Source organism: Arachis stenosperma, chromosome 10, assembly GCF_014773155.1.
Source record: "Arachis stenosperma cultivar V10309 chromosome 10, arast.V10309.gnm1.PFL2, whole genome shotgun sequence".
NCBI lineage: Eukaryota > Viridiplantae > Streptophyta > Magnoliopsida > Fabales > Fabaceae > Arachis > Arachis stenosperma.
This window is the reverse complement of record NC_080386.1, coordinates 23,748,385-23,767,348: the sequence shown is the minus strand read 5'-3', so window position 1 is coordinate 23,767,348 and position 18,964 is coordinate 23,748,385. Positions and strand designations below refer to the sequence as shown.

Genomic DNA, 18,964 nt, shown 5'->3' with positions numbered 1-18,964 from the left:
TGTTCCACCCTTAGTTGTTCAACATTATGGCTCAAATCTTCTAAGGAGGTGTTGAGTTGCTCCCAATAGTTGTTGGGAGGAAAGTGCATTCCTTGAGGCATTTGTTGATGATGAATTTCCTCATGTTCTTCTTGAGGGCCGTGAGGAACTTCTCTTGTTTGCTCCATCCTTTTCTTGGTGATGGGCTTGTCTTCTTCAATGGAGACATCTCCATCTATGATGACTCCAGCTGAGTAACATAGATGGCATATAAGGTGGGGGAAGGCTAGCCGTGCCATGTGTGAAGGCTTGTCAGCTATTTTGTAGAGTTCATTGGAGATGACTTCATGAACTTCCACTTCCTCTCCAATCATGATGCTATGAATCATGATGGCCCGATCCACAGTAACTTCAGATCGATTGCTTGTGGGAAGGATGGATCTTTGGATGAACTCCAACCATCCTCTAGCTACAGGCTTGAGGTCCAGTCTTCTTAGTTGGACTAGCTTGCCTTTGGAGTCTATTCTCCATTGGGCGCCTTCCACACAAATGTCCATTAGGACTTGGTCCAACCTTTGATTAAAGTTGACCCTTCTTGTGTAGGGACGTTCATCACCTTGCATCATGGGTAAGTGAAACGCCAACCTCACATTTTCTGGACTGAAATCCAAGTATTTCCCTCTAACCATTGTGAGATAATTCTTTGGATTCGGGTTCATACTTTGATCATGGTTCCTAGTGATCCATGCATTAGCATAGAACTCTTGAACCATTAATATTCCAACTTGTTGCATGGGGTTGGTTAAGACTTCTCAACCTCTTCTTTGAACTTCATGTCGGATTTCCGGATACTCATTCTTTTTGAGCTTGAAAGGGACCTCAAGGATCACCTTCTTCTTTGCCACAACATCATAGAAGTGGTCTTGATGGCTTTTGGAGATGAATCTTTCCATCTCCCATGACTCGGAGGTGGAAGCTTTTGCTTTCCCTTTCCCTTTTCTTGAGGAAACTCCGGCCTTAGGTGCCATTGGTAATGGAAAAACAAAAAAAAAAGCTTATGCTTTTACCACACCAAACTTAAAATTTGCTCGTCCTCGAGCAAGAAAGAAAAGAATAGTAGAAGAAGAAGAAGAGAATATGGGAGAGAGGGAGAGAAGTAGGTTCGGCTATATAGGAGAAGAAAGGGGGTTGTGTTGTGTGAAAATGAAGAAGAATGGAAGGCTATTTATAAGGAGAGGGAGGGTGGGAGTTCGGTCATTTGGGTGGGAATGGGTGGGGAATTGAATTTGAATTTTATGAGGGTAGGTGGGGTTTATGGGGAAGAGGAGGTTGATGTGAATGGTGAATGGGGTAATTGGGAAGAGGATTTGAGGTGATTGGTGAAGGTTTTTGGGAAGTGTGATATGGGGAAGAGTGAAATGAGATTTGGATTAGAAGAGTGTGATTAGGATTAAAAGGTAAGGTGGGAATATGGTAGGTGGGGATCCTGTGGGGTCCACAGATCCTGAGGTGAGGATCCTGTGGGGTCCACAGATCCTGAGGTGAAAACAAATACCATTCCTTCACCATATAGGCATGTAAAATGCCTCCATGCATCATTCTGGCATTCAAACGCCCATTGATGCATGTTCTGGGCGTTCAACGCCCATGTAATGCATGTTTCTGGCGTTGAACGCCAGTTTCATGCTTGTTCCTGGCGTTCAGCGCCAGTTTGTCCTCTCTGTGCACCATCCTGGCGTTTAACGCCAGGTTGTTGCTTGTTTTGGGCGTTCAGCGCCAGAATGGTGCTTTGTTCTGGCGTTGAACGCCGGCCAGATGCACCTTACTGGCGTTGAACGCCAGTCTGCGCTGCCTCCAGGGTGAAAAATTTTTTTCTTCTGTTTTTGACTCTGTTTTTAATTTTTTTGATTTTTTTCGTGACTCCTCATGATCATGTACCTAGTAAAACACAAAAATAAACAAGAAACAAAATAAAATAAAATTAGATAAATAAAATTGGGTTGCCTCCCAACAAGCGCTTCTTTAATGTCAGTAGCTTGACAGTGGCTCTCATGGAGCCACATGGTGATCAGGTCAATTTAGTGTGGTCCCAACACCAAACTTAGAGTTTGGATATGGGGTTTGAACACCAAACTTAGAGTTTGGTTGTGGCCTCACAACACCAAACTTAGAGTTTGACTGTGTGGGCTCTTCTTGACTCTGAACTGAGAGAAGCTCTTCATGCTTACTCTCTTTTGTCACAGAGGGATGGCTATGTGCCTGAAACACAAGGTAGTCCCCATTCAATTGAAGGACTAACTCTCCTCTGTTGACATCTATCATAGCTTCTGCTGTGGCTAGGAAAGGTCTTCCTAGGATGATGCATTCATCATCTTCCTTCCTAGTGTCTAGGATTATGAAATCAGCAGGGATGTAAAGGCCTTCAACCCTTACTAGCACGTCCTCTACTATTCCATAGGCTTGTCTTATGGACTTATCTGCCAATTGTAATGAGAACAAGGCAGGTTGTACCTCAATGATTCCCAGCTTCTCCATTACAGAGAGTGGCATAAGATTTATCCCTGACCCAAGATCACATAGAGCTTTTTCAAAGCTCATGGTGCCAATGGTGCAAGGTATTAAGAACTTGCCAGGATCTTATTTCTTTTGAGGTAGAGTTCTCTGAATCCAAGTATCTAGTTCACTAATGAGCAAGGGAGGTTCACTTTCCCAAGTCTCATTACCAAACAGCTTGGCGTTCAGTTTCATGATAGCTCCTAAGTATTGAGCAACTTGCTCTCCAGTCACATCTTCATTCTCTTCAGAGGATGAATATTCTTCAGAGCTCATGAATGGGAGAAGGAGATTTAAAGGAATCTCTATGGTCTCTAGATGAGCCTCAGATTCCTCAGGATCCTTAATAGGAAACTCCTTCTTGCTTGAGGAACGTCCCAGGAGGTCTTCCTCACTAGGATTTTCGTCCTCCTCCTCCCTTGTGTATTCGGGCATATTGACTATGTCAATGGCCTTGCACTCTCCTTTTGGATTTTCTTCTGTATTGCTTGGGAGAATACTGGGAGGAGTTTCAATAACTTTCTTACTCAGCTGGCCTACTTGTGCCTCCAGATTTCTAATGGAGGATCTTGTTTCATTCATGAAGCTAAAAGTGGCCTTTGACAGATCAGAGACTATATTGGCTAAATTAGAATTGTTTTGTTCGGAGCTCTCTGTCTGTTGCTGAGAAGATGATGGATATGGCTTACTATTGTTCAGCCTATTGCATCCACCATTGTTAAAGCCTTGTTGAGGCTTTTGCTGATCCTTCCAGGAGAAATTTGGATGATTTCTCCATGATGAGTTATAGGTGTTTCCATAAGGTTCACCCATGTAATTAACCTCTGCCATGGCAGGGTTCTCAGGATCATAAGCTTCTTCAGACGCTGCCTCTCTAGTACTGTTGGATGCATGTTACAATCCATTCAGATTTTGAGAGATCATGTTGACCTGTTGAGTCAACATTTTGTTCTGAGCCAATATGGCATTCAGAGCATCAATTTCAAGAACTCCTTTCTTCTGAGGTACCCCATTATTCACGGAATTCCTCTCAGAGGTGTACATGAACTGGTTGTTTGCAACCATGTCAATGAGCTCTTGAGCCTCTTCAGGCGTTTTCTTCAGGTGGATAGATCCACCTGCAGAATGGTCCAATGACATTTTCGAAAATTCAGAGAGACCATAATAGAATATATCTAATATGGTCCATTCTGAAAACATGTTAGATGGACATCTCTTGGTCAACTGCTTGTATCTTTCCCAAGCTTCATAGAGGGATTCACCATCTTTTTGTTTGAAGGTTTGAACATCCACTCTCAGCTTGCTCAACTTTTGAGGAGGAAAGAATTTATCCAAGAAGGCAGTGACTAGCTTATCCCATGAGTCCAGGCTATCCTTGGGTTGTGAATCCAACCATACTCTAGCTCTGTCTCTTATAGCAAAAGGGAAAAGCATGAGTCTGTAGACCTCAGGATCAACTCCATTCGTCTTTACAGTCTCACAGATCTGCAAGAATTCAGTTAAAAACTGGTAAGGATCTTCAGATGGAAGTTCATAAAACTTGCAGTTTTGTTGCATTAAAGCAACTAGTTGAGGCTTAAGCTCAAAGTTATTGGCTCCAATGGCAGGAATGGAGATGCTTCTTCCATCAAATTTGGACGTTGGCTTTGTGAAGTCACCAAGCATTCTCCTTGCATTATTATTATTATTTTCAGCTGCCATCTCTTTCTCTTGTTCGAAAATTTCTAGAAGGTCTCTTCTGGATTGTTGTAATTTAGCTTCTCTTAATTTTCTCTTCAGAGTCCTTTCAGGTTCTGGATCAATTTCAACAAGAGTGTCTTTTTCCCTGTTCCTGCTCATATGAAAGAGAAGAAAACAAGAAAAGAAAGAGGAATCCTCTATGTCACAGTATAGAGATTCCTTTATGTTAGTAGAAAAAGAAAGGGGGTAGAAGAATGAAGAAGAGGGTTCGGATTTTTGGATGAGGAGAGGTGAAGAGAAGTGTTAGTAATTAAATAATTAAATAGAATAAGAAAAGAGGAGGGAGAATTCGAAAAATAATTTTGAAAAAGAGTTAGTGATTTTCGAAAATTAAAGATAAATGTAATTAAAATTAAAATTTGAAACAATTAGTTAATTAAAAAGAATTTTTGAAAAAGAGTGAGATATTTTCGAAAATAGGAGAGAGAAAAGTAGTTATTTGGTTTTAAAAAAAAGATAAGAAACAAACAACAAGTTAGTTAGTTGATTGAAAAAGATTTGAAAATCAAATTTGAAAAAGATAAGAGGATAAGAAGTTAGATAAGATATTTTGAAATCAAATTTTGAAAAATATAAAATTTTAAACAGGATAAGATAAAAAGATAAGATAAAAGTTTTAAGAAAAAGATATTTTGAAAAAGATTTAATTTTTTAAAATGACTTAACCAACAAGAAACTACAAGATAAGATTCTAGAATTTAAAGATTGAACCTTTCTTAACAAGAAAGTAACAAACTTCAAATTTTTGAACCAATTACATTAATTGTTAGCTAATTTTCGAAAATTAGATATAAAAGATAAGAAAAAGATTTTGAAAATAATTTGAAAAATATTTTTGAAATTTTCGAAAATAGAAAAAATGAAGAGGATATGATTTTGAAAAAGCTTTTGAAAAGATAAGATTTTAAAATTGAAATTTTGACTTGACTTGTAAGAAACAACTAATTTTAAAAATTTTTGACCAAGTCAACCCAAAATTTCGAAAATTTGGAGGGAAATAAGGAAAAGATATTCTTTTTTTATTTTTGAATTTTTAATTATGAGAGAGAAAAACAACAAAATTACTCAATGCATGAAATTTTTAGATCAAAACAATGAATGCATGCAAGAATGCTATGAATGTCAAGATGAACACCAAGAACACTTTGAAGATCATGATGAACATCAAGAACATAATTTTGAAAAAAAAATTTTATGCAAAGAAAACATGCAAGACACCAAACTTAGAAATCTTTGATGCATGTACTCTAACAAACAAAAAATGCACATGAAAAACAAGAAAAGACATAAAACAAGAAATCATCAAGATCAAACAAGAGGACTTATCAAGAACAACTTGAAGATCATGAAGAACACTATGAATGCATGGGAATTTCGAAAAAAATGCAAGAAAAATTTTTAAAAGCATGCAATTGACACCAAACTTAAAAATTGACTCAAGACTCAAACAAGAAACACAAAATATTTTTGATTTTTGTGATTTTATGATTTTTTTGTATTTTTATAAAATTTTTTCGAAAATAAAGTTTAGAAAAACGAAAAATAAAAGAAAAATTTTGAAAAAGATTTTAAAAAGAAAATTACCTAATCTGAGCAACAAGATGAACCGTCAGTGTCCATACTCGAACAATCCCCGGCAACGGCGCCAAAAACTTGGTGGACGAAATTGTGATCCATGTTCTAATTATTTTGAGATGAAGGCTTCTAAGGGGCACCAGCTGAATTCACAACTCCGTTCAACTAACCAGCAAGTGTACTGGGTCGTCCAAGTAATACCTTACGTGAGTAAGGGTCGAATCCACAGAGATTGTTGGTATGAAGCAAGCTATGGTCACCTTGTAAATCTCAGTTAGATAGATTAAAGGGTAATTGTGATTATTGGAATAAATAATAATAAAAAGAAATAATAAAAGGGATAAAATACTTATGCAGATTCATTGGTGGGAATTTCAGATAAGCGGATGGAGATGCTGTAGAGCTCAAGGACGCCTGCTCTCCTACTGCTTCTACTCAATCCTTTCTTACTCCTTTCCATGGCAAGCTGTGTATAGGGGTTCACCATCAGCGGTGGCTACTTTCAATCCTCTCGGGAAAATATCCTATGCGGCTGTCACTCGCACAGCTAATCATCTGGAGGCATCACCCATGGTTGATGGCTACATCCCATCCTCGCAGTGAAAACTAATGCTCACGCACTCTGTCACAGTACGGCTAATCACTGGTTGGTTCCCGCGTCTACTGGAATAGAATCCCTTGATTCTTTTGCGTCTGTCACTAACGCCCAGCACTTGCAAGTTTGAAGCACGTCACAGTCATTCATTACCGGAATCCTACTCGGAATACCACAGACAAGGTTAGACTTTCCGGATTCCCAGGATCCTACTCGGAATACCACAGATAAGGTGAGACTTTCTGGATCCTCATAAATGCCGCCATCTATCTAGCTTATACCACGAAGATTCTGTTGGGGAATCTAAGAGATACACATTCAAGCTCTGTTGCATGTAGAACGTAAGTGGTTGTCAATCACGCGCGTTCATAAGTGAGAATGATAATGAGGGTTATCTAACTCATCACATTCATCATGTTCTTGGGTACGAATGAATATCTTGGAATAAGAATAAAAGAGGAATTGAATAAAAGAAAGTAGAACTTCATTAATACTTGAGGTACAGCAGAGCTCCACACCCTTAATCTATGGTGTGCAGAAACTCCACCGTTGAAAATACATAAGCAAAAGAGGTTCAGGCATGGCCGAATGGCCAGCCCTCTCCATGATCAAGTGACCGAATGAATAATGACTTAAAGTGGTCAAAAGATGTCTAATACAATAGATAAATGTCCTATATATACTAGACTAGCTACTAGGGTTTACATGAGTAAGTAATTGATGCATAAATCCACTTCCGGGGCCCACTTGGTGTGTGTTTGGGCTGAGCTTGATCAATCCACGAGCTGAGGCTTCTCTTGGAGTTGAACTTCGAGTTATGACGTGTTTTGGGCGTTCAACTCCGGATCATGACGTTTTTCTGGCGTTTAACTCCAGACAGCAGCATGTACTTGGCGTTCAACGCCAAGTTACGTCGTCATTCTTCGAATAAAGTATGGACTATTATATATTGCTGGAAAGCCCTGGATGTCTACTTTTCAACGCCGCTGAGAGCGCGCCATTTGGAGTTCTGTAGCTCCAGAAAATCCATTTCGAGTGCAGGGAGGTCAGAATCCAACAGCATCAGCAGTCCTTTTGTCAGCCTTTTTCAGAGTTTTGCTCAAATCCCTCAATTTCAGTCAGAATTTACCTGAAATCACAGAAAAACACACAAACTCATAGTAAAGTCTAGAAATGTGAATTTAACATAAAAACTAATGAAAACATCCCTAAAAGTAGCTTGAACTTACTAAAAACTACCTAAAAACAATGCCAAAAAGCGTATAAATTATCCGCTCATCACAACACCAAACTTAAATTGTTGCTTGTCCCCAAGCAACTGAAAATCAAATAGGATAAAAAGAAGAGAATATACTATAAATTCCAAAATATCAATGAATATTAATTATAATTAGATGAGCGGGACTTGTAGCTTTTTGCTTCTGAACAGTTTTGGCATCTCACTTTTTCCTTTGAAGTTTAGAATGATTGGCTTCTCTAGGAACTTAGAATTTCGGATGGTGTTATTGACTTTCCTAGTTAAGCATGTTGATTCTTGAACACAGCTACTTATGAGTCTTGGCTGTGGCCCTAAGCATTTTGTTTTCCAGTATTACCACCAGATACATAAATGCCACAGACACATAACTGGGTGAACCTTTTCAGATTGTGACTCAGCTTTGCTAAAGTCCCCAGTTAGTGGTGTCCAGAGCTCTTAAGCACACTCTTTTGCTTTGGATCACGACTTTAACCACTCAGTCTCAAGCTTTTTTCTTGGACCTTCATGACACAAGCACATGGTTAGGGACAGCTTGATTTAGCCGCTTAGGCCTGGATTTAATTTCCTTAGGCCCTCCTATCCATTGATGCTCAAAGCCTTGGATCCTTTTTACCCTTGCCTTTTGGTTTTAAGGGCTATTGGCTTTTTCTACTGCTCCTTCTTTTTTTTTTCTATTTTTTTTTCCGCCATTTTTTTTTCTTCTTTTTTTTTTCGCAAGCTTTCTTTTTCACTGCTTTTTCTTGCTTCAAGAATCAATTTCATGATTTTTCAGATCCTCAATAACATTTCTCTTTGTTCATCATTCTTTCAAGAGCCAACAATTTTAACATTCATAAACTACAAGATCAAAAGACATATGCACTGTTCAAGCATTCATTCAGAAAATAAAAAGTATTGTCACCACATCAATATAATTAAATTAAATTCAAGGATAAATTCGAAATTCATGTACTTCTTGTTCTTTTGAATTAAAACATTTTTCATTTAAGAGAGGTGAAGGATTCATGGATTTTATTCATAGCTTTAAGGCATGGTTACATACTAATGATCATGAATAAAGACACAAAACATAGATAAACACAATAATTAAAAACCGAAAACAGAAAGAAATAAAGACAAGGAATGAATCCACCTTTAGTGGCGTCTTCTTCTTGAAGGACCAATGATGTTCTTAAGCTCTTCTATGTCCCTTCCTTGCCTTTGTTGCTCCTCCCTCATTGCTCTTTGATCTTCTCTTATTTCTTGGAGAATGATGGAGTGTTCATGATGTTCCACCCTTAGTTGTTCAACATTATGGCTCAAATCTTCTAAGGAGGTGTTGAGTTGCTCCCAATAGTTGTTGGGAGGAAAGTGCATTCCTTGAGGCATTTGTTGATGATGAATTTCCTCATGTTCTTCTTGAGGGCCGTGAGGAACTTCTCTTGTTTGCTCCATCCTTTTCTTGGTGATGGGCTTGTCTTCTTCAATGGAGACATCTCCATCTATGATGACTCCAGCTGAGTAACATAGATGGCATATAAGGTGGGGGAAGGCTAGTCGTGCCATGTGTGAAGGCTTGTCAGCTATTTTGTAGAGTTCATTGGAGATGACTTCATGAACTTCCACTTCCTCTCCAATCATGATGCTATGAATCATGATGGCCCGATCCACAGTAACTTCAGATCGATTGCTTGTGGGAAGGATGGATCTTTGGATGAACTCTAACCATCCTCTAGCTACAGGCTTGAGGTCCAGTCTTCTTAGTTGGACTGGCTTGCCTTTGGAGTCTATTCTCCATTGGGCGCCTTCCACACAAATGTCCATTAGGACTTGGTCCAACCTTTGATTAAAGTTGACCCTTCTTGTGTAGGGACGTTCATCACCTTGCATCATGGGTAAGTGAAATGCCAACCTCACATTTTCTGGACTGAAATCCAAGTATTTCCCCCTAACCATTGTGAGATAATTCTTTGGATTCGGGTTCATACTTTGATCATGGTTCCTAGTGATCCATGCATTAGCATAGAACTCTTGAACCATTAATATTCCAACTTGTTGCATGGGGTTGGTTAAGACTTCCCAACCTCTTCTTTGAACTTCATGTCGGATTTTCGGATACTCATTCTTTTTGAGCTTGAAAGGGACCTCAGGGATCACCTTCTTCTTTGCCACAACATCATAGAAGTGGTCTTGATGGCTCTTGGAGATGAATCTTTCCATCTCCCATGACTCGGAGGTGGAAGCTTTTGCTTTCCCTTTCCCTTTTCTTGAGGAAACTCCGGCCTTAGGTGCCATTGGTAATGGAAAAACAAAAAAAAAGCTTATGCTTTTACCACACCAAACTTAAAATTTGCTCGTCCTCGAGCAAGAAAGAAAAGAATAGTAGAAGAAGAAGAAGAGAATATGGGAGAGAGGGAGAGAAGTAGGTTCGGCTATATAGGAGAAGAAAGGGGGTTGTGTTGTGTGAAAATAAAGAAGAATGGAAGGCTATTTATAGGGAGAGGGAGGGTGGGAGTTCGGTCATTTGGGTGGGAATGGGTGGGGAATTGAATTTGAATTTTATGAGGGTAGGTGGGGTTTATGGGGAAGAGGAGGTTGATGTGAATGGTGAATGGGGTAATTGGGAAGAGGATTTGAGGTGATTGGTGAAGGTTTTTGGGAAGTGTGATATGGGGAAGAGTGAAATGAGATTTGGATTAGAAGAGTGTGATTAGGATTAAAAGGTAAGGTGGGAATATGGTAGGTGGGGATCCTGTGGGGTCCACAGATCCTGAGGTGAGGATCCTGTGGGGTCCACAGATCCTGAGGTGAAAACAAATACCATTCCTTCACCATATAGGCATGTAAAATGCCTCCATGCATCATTCTGGCGTTCAAACGCCCATTGATGCATGTTCTAGGCGTTCAACGCCCATGTAATGCATGTTTCTGGCGTTGAACGCCAGTTTCATGCTTGTTCCTGGCGTTCAGCGCCAGTTTGTCCTCTCTGTGCACCATCCTGGCGTTTAACGCCAGGTTGTTGCTTGTTTTGGGCGTTCAGCGCCAGAATGGTGCTTTGTTCTGGCGTTGAACGCCGGCCAGATGCACCTTACTGGCGTTGAACGCCAGTCTGCGCTGCCTCCAGGGTGAAAATTTTTTTTCTTCTGTTTTTGACTCTGTTTTTAATTTTTTTGATTTTTTTCGTGACTCCTCATGATCATGTACCTAGTAAAACACAAAAATAAACAAGAAACAAAATAAAATAAAATTAGATAAATAAAATTGGGTTGCCTCCCAACAAGCGCTTCTTTAATGTCAGTAGCTTGACAGTGGCTCTCATGGAGCCACATGGTGATCAGGTCAATTTAGTGTGGTCCCAACACCAAACTTAGAGTTTGGATATGGGGTTTGAACACCAAACTTAGAGTTTGGTTGTGGCCTCACAACACCAAACTTAGAGTTTGACTGTGTGGGCTCTTCTTGACTCTGAACTGAGAGAAGCTCTTCATGCTTACTCTCTTTTGTCACAGAGGGATGGCTATGTGCCTGAAACACAAGGTAGTCCCCATTCAATTGAAGGACTAACTCTCCTCTGTTGACATCTATCATAGCTTCTGCTGTGGCTAGGAAAGGTCTTCCTAGGATGATGCATTCATCATCTTCCTTCCTAGTGTCTAGGATATGAAATCAGCAGGGATGTAAAGGCCTTCAACCCTTACTAGCACGTCCTCTACTATTCCATAGGCTTGTCTTATGGACTTATCTGCCAATTGTAATGAGAACAAGGCAGGTTGTACCTCAATGATTCCCAGCTTCTCCATTACAGAGAGTGGCATAAGATTTATCCCTGACCCAAGATCACATAGAGCTTTTTCAAAGCTCATGGTGCCAATGGTGCAAGGTATTAAGAACTTGCCAGGATCTTGTTTCTTTTGAGGTAGAGTTCTCTGAATCCAAGTATCTAGTTCACTAATGAGCAAGGGAGGTTCACTTTCCCAAGTCTCATTACCAAACAGCTTGGCGTTCAGTTTCATGATAGCTCCTAAGTATTGAGCAACTTGCTCTCCAGTCACATCTTCATTCTCTTCAGAGGATGAATATTCTTCAGAGCTCATGAATGGGAGAAGGAGATTTAAAGGAATCTCTATGGTCTCTAGATGAGCCTCAGATTCCTCAGGATCCTTAATAGAAAACTCCTTCTTGCTTGATGAACGTCCCAGGAGGTCTTCCTCACTAGGATTTTCGTCCTCCTCCTCCCTTGTGTATTCGGCCATATTGACTATGTCAATGGCCTTGCACTCTCCTTTTGGATTTTCTTCTGTATTGCTTGGGAGAATACTGGGAGGAGTTTCAATAACTTTCTTACTCAGCTGGCCTACTTGTGCCTCCAGATTTCTAATGGAGGATCTTGCTTCATTCATGAAGCTAAAAGTGGCCTTTGACAGATCAAAGACTATATTGGCTAAATTAGAATTGTTTTGTTCGGAGCTCTCTGTCTGTTGCTGAGAAGATGATGGATATGGCTTACTATTGTTCAGCCTATTGCGTCCACCATTGTTAAAGCCTTGTTGAGGCTTTTGCTGATCCTTCCAGGAGAAATTTGGATGATTTCTCCATGATGAGTTATAGGTGTTTCCATAAGGTTCACCCATGTAATTAACCTCTGCCATGGCAGGGTTCTCAGGATCATAAGCTTCTTTAGACGCTGCCTCTAGTACTGTTGGATGCATGTTGCAATCCATTCAGATTTTGAGAGATCATGTTGACCTGTTGAGTCAACATTTTGTTCTGAGCAATATGGCATTCAGAGCATCAATTTCAAGAACTCCTTTCTTCTGAGGTACCCATTATTCACGGAATTCCTCTCAGAGGTGTACATGAACTGGTTGTTTGCAACCATGTCAATGAGCTCTTGAGCCTCTTCAGGCGTTTTCTTCAGGTGGATAGATCCACCTGCAGAATGGTCCAATGACATTTTCGAAAATTCAGAGAGACCATAATAGAATATATCTAATATGGTCCATTCTGAAAATATGTCAGATGGACATCTCTTGGTCAACTGCTTGTATCTTTCCCAAGCTTCATAGAGGGATTCACCATCTTTTTGTTTGAAGGTTTGAACATCCACTCTCAGCTTGCTCAACTTTTGAGGAGGAAAGAATTTATCCAAGAAGGCAGTGACTAGCTTATCCCATGAGTCCAGGCTATCCTTGGGTTGTGAATCCAACCATACTCTAGCTCTGTCTCTTATAGCAAAAGGGAAAAGCATGAGTCTGTAGACCTCAGGATCAACTCCATTCGTCTTTACAGTCTCACAGATCTGCAAGAATTCAGTTAAAAACTGGTAAGGATCTTCAGATGGAAGTCCATAAAACTTGCAGTTTTGTTGCATTAAAGCAACTAGTTGAGGCTTAAGCTCAAAGTTATTGGCTCCAATGGCAGGAATGGAGATGCTTCTTCCATCAAATTTGGACGTTGGCTTTGTGAAGTCACCAAGCATTCTCCTTGCATTATTATTATTATTTTCAGCTGCCATCTCTTTCTCTTGTTCGAAAATTTCTAGAAGGTCTCTTCTGGATTGTTGTAATTTAGCTTCTCTTAATTTTCTCTTCAGAGTCCTTTCAGGTTCTGGATCAATTTCAACAAGAGTGTCTTTTTCCCTGTTCCTGCTCATATGAAAGAGAAGAAAACAAGAAAAGAAAGAGGAATCCTCTATGTCACAGTATAGAGATTCCTTTATGTTAGTAGAAAAAGAAAGGGGGTAGAAGAATGAAGAAGAGGGTTCGGATTTTTGGATGAGGAGAGGTGAAGAGAAGTGTTAGTAATTAAATAATTAAATAGAATAAGAAAAGAGGAGGGAGAATTCGAAAAATAATTTTGAAAAAGAGTTAGTGATTTTCGAAAATTAAAGATAAATGTAATTAAAATTAAAATTTGAAACAATTAGTTAATTAAAAAGAATTTTTGAAAAAGAGTGAGATATTTTCGAAAATAGGAGAGAGAAAAGTAGTTATTTGGTTTTAAAAAAAAGATAAGAAACAAACAACAAGTTAGTTAGTTGATTGAAAAAGATTTGAAATCAAATTTGAAAAAGATAAGAGGATAAGAAGTTAGATAAGATATTTTGAAATCAAATTTTGAAAATATAAAATTTTAAACAGGATAAGATAAAAGATAAGATAAAAGTTTTAAGAAAAAGATATTTTGAAAAAGATTTAAGTTTTTAAAATGACTTAACCAACAAGAAACTACAAGATAAGATTCTAGAATTTAAAGATTGAACCTTCTTAACAAGAAAGTAACAAACTTCAAATTTTGAACCAATTACATTAATTGTTAGCTAATTTTCGAAAATTAGATATAAAAGATAAGAAAAAGATTTTGAAAATAATTTGAAAAATATTTTTGAAATTTTCGAAAAATAGAAAAAAAATGAAGAGGATATGATTTTTGAAAAAGATTTTGAAAAGATAAGATTTTAAAATTGAAATTTTGACTTGACTTGTAAGAAACAACTAATTTTAAAAATTTTTGACCAAGTCAACCCAAAATTTCGAAAATTTGGAGGGAAATAAGGAAAAGATATTCTTTTTTATTTTTGAATTTTTAATTATGAGAGAGAAAAACAACAAAATTACTCAATGCATGAAATTTTTAGATCAAAACAATGAATGCATGCAAGAATGCTATGAATGTCAAGATGAACACCAAGAACACTTTGAAGATCATGATGAACATCAAGAACATAATTTTGAAAAAAAATTTTTATGCAAAGAAAACATGCAAGACACCAAACTTAGAAATCTTTGATGCATGTACTCTAACAAACAAAAAATGCACATGAAAAACAAGAAAAGACATAAAACAAGAAATCATCAAGATCAAACAAGAGGACTTATCAAGAACAACTTGAAGATCATGAAGAACACTATGAATGCATGGGAATTTCGAAAAAAATGCAAGAAAATTTTTTAAAAGCATGCAATTGACACCAAACTTAAAAATTGACTCAAGACTCAAACAAGAAACACAAAATATTTTTGATTTTTGTGATTTTATGATTTTTTTGTATTTTTATAAAATTTTTTCGAAAATAAAGTTTAGAAAAACGAAAAATAAAAGAAAAATTTTGAAAAAGATTTTTAAAAAGAAAATTACCTAATCTGAGCAACAAGATGAACCGTCAGTTGTCCATACTCGAACAATCCCCGGCAACGGCGCCAAAAACTTGGTGGACGAAATTGTGATCCATGTTCTAATTATTTTGAGATGAAGGCTTCTAAGGGGCACCAGCTGAATTCACAACTCCGTTCAACTAACCAGCAAGTGTACTGGGTCGTCCAAGTAATACCTTACGTGAGTAAGGGTCGAATCCACAGAGATTGTTGGTATGAAGCAAGCTATGGTCACCTTGTAAATCTCAGTTAGATAGATTAAAGGGTAATTGTGATTATTGGAATAAATAATAAATAAAAAGAAATAATAAAAGGGATAAAATACTTATGCAGATTCATTGGTGGGAATTTCAGATAAGCGGATGGAGATGCTGTAGAGCTCAAGGACGCCTGCTCTCCTACTGCTTCTACTCAATCCTTTCTTACTCCTTTCCATGGCAAGCTGTGTATAGGGGTTCACCATCAGCGGTGGCTACTTTCAATCCTCTCGGGAAAATATCCTATGCGGCTGTCACTCGCACAGCTAATCATCTGGAGGCATCACCCATGGTTGATGGCTACATCCCATCCTCGCAGTGAAAACTAATGCTCACGCACTCTGTCACAGTACGGCTAATCACTGGTTGGTTCCCGCGTCTACTGGAATAGAATCCCTTGATTCTTTTGCGTCTGTCACTAACGCCCAGCACTTGCAAGTTTGAAGCACGTCACAGTCATTCATTACCGGAATCCTACTCGGAATACCACAGACAAGGTTAGACTTTCCGGATTCCCAGGATCCTACTCGGAATACCACAGACAAGGTGAGACTTTCCGGATCCTCATAAATGCCGCCATCTATCTAGCTTATACCACGAAGATTCTATTGGGGAATCTAAGAGATACACATTCAAGCTCTGTTGCATGTAGAACGTAAGTGGTTGTCAATCACGCGCGTTCATAAGTGAGAATGATAATGAGGGTTATCTAACTCATCACATTCATCATGTTCTTGGGTACAAATGAATATCTTGGAATAAGAATAAAAGAGGAATTGAATAAAAGAAAGTAGAACTTCATTAATACTTGAGGTACAGCAGAGCTCCACACCCTTAATCTATTGTGTGCAGAAACTCCACCGTTGAAAATACATAAGCAAAAGAGGTTCAGGCATGGCCGAATGGCCAGCCCTCTCCATGATCAAGTGACCGAATGAATAATGACTTAAAGTGGTCAAAAGATGTCTAATACAATAGATAAATGTCCTATATATACTAGACTAGCTACTAGGGTTTACATGAGTAAGTAATTGATGCATAAATCCACTTCCGGGGCCCACTTGGTGTGTTTGGGCTGAGCTTGATCAATCCACGAGCTGAGGCTTCTCTTGGAGTTGAACTTCGAGTTATGACGTGTTTTGGGCGTTCAACTCCGGATCATGACGTTTTTCTGGCGTTTAACTCCAGACAGCAGCATGTACTTGGCGTTCAACGCCAAGTTACGTCGTCATTCTTCGAATAAAGTATGAACTATTATATATTGCTGGAAAGCCCTGGATGTCTACTTTTCAACGCCGTTGAGAGCGCGCCATTTGGAGTTCTGTAGCTCCAGAAAATCCATTTCGAGTGCAGGGAGGTCAGAATCCAACAGCATCAGCAGTCCTTTTGTGAGCCTTTTTCAGAGTTTTGCTCAAATCCCTCAATTTCAGTCAGAATTTACCTGAAATCACAGAAAAACACACAAACTCATAGTAAAGTCCAGAAATGTGAATTTAACATAAAAACTAATGAAAACATCCCTAAAAGTAGCTTGAACTTACTAAAAACTACCTAAAAACAATGCCAAAAAGCGTATAAATTATCCGCTCATCACAACACCAAACTTAAATTGTTGCTTGTCCCCAAGCAACTGAAAATCAAATAGGATAAAAAGAAGAGAATATACTATAAATTCCAAAATATCAATGAATATTAATTATAATTAGATGAGCGGACTTGTAGCTTTTGCTTCTGAACAGTTTTGGCATCTCACTTTTTCCTTTGAAGTTTAGAATGATTGGCTTCTCTAGGTACTTAGAATTTCGGATGGTGTTATTGACTTTCCTAGTTAAGCATGTTGATTCTTGAACACAGCTACTTATGAGTCTTGGCTGTGGCCCTAAGCATTTTGTTTTCCAGTATTACCACCAGATACATAAATGCCACAGACACATAACTGGGTGAACCTTTTCAGATTGTGACTCAGCTTTGCTAAAGTCCCCAGTTAGTGGTGTCCAGAGCTCTTAAGCACACTCTTTTGCTTTGGATCACGACTTTAACCACTCAATCTCAAGCTTTTTACTTGGACCTTCATGACACAAGCACATGGTTAGGGACAGCTTGATTTAGCCGCTTAGGCCTGGATTTAATTTCCTTAGGCCCTCCTATCCATTGATGCTCAAAGCCTTGGATCCTTTTTACCCTTGCCTTTTGGTTTTAAGGGCTATTGGCTTTTTCTACTGCTCCTTCTTTTTTTTTTCTATTTTTTTTTCCGCCATTTTTTTTTTCTTTTTTTTTTTCGCAAGCTTTCTTTTTCACTGCTTTTTCTTGCTTCAAGAATCAATTTCATGATTTTTCAGATCCTCAATAACATTTCTCTTTGTTCATCATTCTTTCAAGAGCCAACAATTTTAACATTCATAAACTACAAGATCAAAAGACATATGCACTGTTCAAGCATTCATTCAGAAAACAAAAAGTATTGTCACCACATCAATATAATTAAATTAAATTCAAGGATAAATTCGAAATTCATGTACTTCTTGTTCTTTTGAATTAAAACATTTTTCATTTAAGAGAGGTGAAGGATTCATGGATTTTATTCATAGCTTTAAGGCATGGTTACATACTAATGATCATGAAATAAAGACACAAAACATAGATAAACACAATAATTAAAAACCGAAAACAGAAAGAAAATAAAGAACAAGGAATGAATCCACCTTTAGTGGCGTCTTCTTCTTGAAGGACCAATGATGTTCTTAAGCTCTTCTATGTCCCTTCCTTGCCTTTGTTGCTCCTCCCTCATTGCTCTTTGATCTTCTCTTATTTATTGGAGAATGATGGAGTGTTCATGATGTTCCACCCTTAGTTGTTCAACATTATGGCTCAAATCTTCTAAGGAGGTGTTGAGTTGCTCCCAATAGTTGTTGGGAGGAAAGTGCATTCCTTGAGGCATTTGTTGATGATGAATTTCATCATGTTCTTCTTGAGGGCCGTGAGGAACTTCTCTTGTTTGCTCCATCCTTTTCTTGGTGATGGGCTTGTCTTCTTCAATGGAGACATCTCCATCTATGATGACTCCAGCTGAGTAACATAGATGGCATATAAGGTGGGGGAAGGCTAGCCGTGCCATGTGTGAAGGCTTGTCAGCTATTTTGTAGAGTTCATTGGAGATGACTTCATGAACTTCCACTTCCTCTCCAATCATGATGCTATGAATCATGATGGCCCGATCCACAGTAACTTCAGATCGATTGCTTGTGGGAAGGATGGATCTTTGGATGAACTCCAACCATCCTCTAGCTACAGGCTTGAGGTCCAGTCTTCTTAGTTGGACTGGCTTGCCTTTGGAGTCTATTCTCCATTGGGCGCCTTCCACACAAATGTCCATTAGGACTTGGTCCAACCTTTGATTAAAGTTGACCCTTCTTGTGTAGGGACGTTCATCACCTTGCATCATGGGTAAGTGAAACGCCAACCTCACATTTTCTGGACTGAAATCCAAGTATTTCCCCCTAACCATTGTGAGATAATTCTTTGGATTCGGGTTCATACTTTGATCATGGTTCCTAGTGATCCATGCATTAGCATAGAACTCTTGAACCATTAATATTCCAACTTGTTGCATGGGGTTGGTTAAGACTTCCCAACCTCTTCTTTGAACTTCATGTCGGATTTCCGGATACTCATTCTTTTTGAGCTTGAAAGGGACCTCAGGGATCACCTTCTTCTTTGCCACAACATCATAGAAGTGGTCTTGATGGCTCTTGGAGATGAATCTTTCCATCTCCCATGACTCGGAGGTGGAAGCTTTTGCTTTCCCTTTTCCTTTTCTTGAGGAAACTCCGGCCTTAGGTGCCATTGGTAATGGAAAAACAAAAAAAAAAGCTTA

General features: G+C 38.7%; 2 non-coding genes across 2 annotated transcripts; both read left to right on the top strand.

Annotated features, from left to right (window-relative positions):
- The first annotated feature begins 3,730 nt into the window (after window positions 1-3,730).
- Window positions 3,731-3,834, top strand: LOC130959262 (small nucleolar RNA R71). Its single transcript, XR_009078355.1, has one exon. It is a non-coding gene; the product is annotated as a small nucleolar RNA R71 (small nucleolar RNA).
- An 8,857-nt stretch (window positions 3,835-12,691) lies between these two features.
- Window positions 12,692-12,795, top strand: LOC130958886 (small nucleolar RNA R71). Its single transcript, XR_009077989.1, has one exon. It is a non-coding gene; the product is annotated as a small nucleolar RNA R71 (small nucleolar RNA).
- The last annotated feature ends 6,169 nt before the right edge of the window (window positions 12,796-18,964 follow it).